Raw genomic sequence first — 3007 nt, 5'->3', positions numbered from 1 at the left:
CTTTGTTGCTCCTCTCTCATGATTCTTTGATCTTCTCTAATTTCATGGAGGAGGATGGAATGTTCTTGATGCTCCACCCTTAGTTGTCCCATGTTGGAACTCAATTCACCTAGGGAGGTGTTGATTTGCTCCCAATAGTTTTGTGGAGGAAAGTGCATCCCTTGAGGCATCTCAGGAATTTCATGGTGAGTGGGATCTCTTGTTTGCTCCATCCTTTTCTTAGTGATGGGCTTGTCTTCATCAATGAGGGTCTCTCCCTCTATGTCAACTCCAACTGAATAACAGAGATGACAAATAAGATGAGGGAAGGCTAACCTTGCCAAGGTAGAGGACTTGTCTGCCACCTTATAAAGTTCTTGGGATATAACCTCATGAACTTCTATTTCCTCTCTAATCATGATGCTATGAATCATGATAGCCCGGTGATAAACCCCAATTTGACGGTTTATCTTGTATTGAATTTAGAGTATTTTGATAACCTTTTTCTCGCATTTAACCTATGAATTGGCATGGTTTTGTAATCCCTCCCGTATTTGTGCCTAAGTGTAAAAACATGCTTTTTAAGCCTTATTTTGATAAATTCTAATTTCTCCTTGATTCCATAAGATGCCTTGAGGTGTTTGCTAGTAATTCCAGGATTGAAATATGCTAGGCATGGATCAAAGGAGCAAGGAAGGAAGCATGCAATTGGAGAGAAGCACAAAAGACAAAAGAATTAATCTAAGCCAAGCACGCGCACGCGCACAAGGCGCTCGCGCGCACATTGCAGAATTGGCCAGGGACGCGCACGCGTACCGTGCGCGCACGCGCCGATGGTGGCACATGACTTCATTAATGCAACACGTGCCTGGCGATTTGAGAGGGTTTCTGAACCCATTTTTGGCGCCAATTGCTAGGAGAAAGGAATAAAAGGATGAAGGTTTAAGGGGAAGACATTATGAGAAGTTAGTCAACAATTAGTCATAGTTTTAGTTTGAGAGTTAGTTTTAGAGAGAGAAGCTCTCACTTCTCTCTAGAATTAGGATTAGGTTTAGGTTAATCTCCCTCTTAAATCTAGGTTTAATTCATGCTTTGATTCACTTTTCATTTACCAATTCTTAATCTTCTCCTCTCCCTCTTTCTAGTTATGTGCTTTAATAATTGTAATTCTTAATTTTGTTTTGGATAGATTGTTGTTCCTTTGTTTTCTTTCAATAATGCAATTTGAGGTGATTCTTGATAATTGTGATTTCCTTGATTGTTGTTGTTAATTCCTTTCAATAATTGTTGTTAGATTCTATTCTTGTTGCTGATTTACTATGTTTTCCCTTTTGTGCCTTCCAAGTGTTTGATGAAATGCTTGGTTGGATTTTTGTGTAGGTTTTGTCCCTCTTGGCCTAGGTAGAGTAATTAGTGACACTTAAGTTATCTAATTCCTTTGTTGATTGATAATTAGAAGTTGCTAACTGATTTGAATACCTCTAAAGCTAGTCTCTCCTTTAGGAGTTGATTAGGACTTGAGGAATCAATTTGATTCATCCACTTGACTTTCCTCCATGGTTAGAGGTTAACTAAGTGGTAGCAATGAACAATTCTCATCACAATTGAGAAGGATAACTAGGATAGGACTTCTAATTTTCATACCTTGCCAAGAGCCTTTTATAGTTGTTAGTTTATTTTCATTGTCATTTACTTTTATGCCTCTTATCAAAACCCCAAAACAACTCAAACCAATAACAAGACACTTTAATGTAATTCCTAGGGAGAACGACCCGAGGTTCAAATACTTCGGTTTATAAATTTAGGGGTTTGTTTTAGTGACAAACAACTTTTTGTATGAAAGGATTATTGCTTGGTTTAGGAACTATACTTGCAACGAGATTTCATTTGTGAAATTCTAAACCGTCAAAAATCTAATCATCACCGGTCTATAGTAACTTCGGACCGGTTGCTAGTGGGAATGATTAAGCGTTGTATAAACTCCAACCATCCTCTAGCCATGGGCTTGAGGTCATGCCTTCTCAATTGAACCGGCTTCCCTCTTGAATCTCTCTTCCATTGAGCACCCTCTTTACAAATGTCTATGAGGACTTGGTCCAACCTTTGATCAAAGTTGACCCTTCTAGTGTAAGGGTGTTCATCTCCTTGCATCATGGGCAAGTTGAATGCCAACCTTAAATTTTCCGGACTAAAATCTAAGCATTTCCCCCGAACCATTGTAAGCCAATTCTTTGGGTCCGGGTTCACACTTTGATCATGGTTCTTGGTGACCCATGCATTGGCATAGAACTCTTGAACCATTAAGATTCCGACTTGTTGAATGGGGTTGGTAAGAACTTCCCAACCTCTTCTTCGGATCTCATGTCGGATCTCCGGATATTCACTCTTTTTGAGTTTGAAAGGGACATCAGGGATCACCTTCTTTATGGCCACAACTTCATAGAAGTGGTCTTGATGCACCCTTGAGATGAATCTCTCCATCTCCCATGACTCGGAGGTGGAAGCTTTTGCCTTCCCTTTCCTCTTTCTAGAGGTTTCTCCAACCTTAAGTGCCATAAATGGTTATGGAAAAACAAAAAGCAATGCTTTTACCACACCAAACTTAGAAGGTTTGCTCGTCCTCGAGCAAAAGAAGAAAGAAGATAGTAGAAGAAGAAGAAATGGAGGAGATGGAGGAGGCTTTGTGGTTCAGCCAAGGGGGAGACGTAGTGTTTAGGTTGTGTGAAAATGAAAGAGTGAAGATGGTTTTATATAGGGCTGGAGAGAGGGGTAGGGTTCGGCCATTATGGGTGGGTTTGGGAAAGAAAGTGGTTTGAATTTGAATGGTGAGGTAGGTGAGGTTTTATGAAGGATGGATGTAAGTGGTGAGGGGAATAGTGGATTTGATAGGTGAGGGGTTTTTGGGGAAGAGGTGTTGAGGTGATTGGTGAATGGGTGAAGAAGAGAGAGAGTGGTGGGGTAGGTGGGGATCCTGTGGGGTCCACAGATCCTGAGGTGTCAAGGAAAAGTCATCCCTGCACCAAGTGGC

This window comes from Arachis duranensis, chromosome 9, assembly GCF_000817695.3.
Source record: "Arachis duranensis cultivar V14167 chromosome 9, aradu.V14167.gnm2.J7QH, whole genome shotgun sequence".
Lineage (NCBI taxonomy): Eukaryota > Viridiplantae > Streptophyta > Magnoliopsida > Fabales > Fabaceae > Arachis > Arachis duranensis.
Note: the sequence above shows the minus strand (reverse complement) of the source record.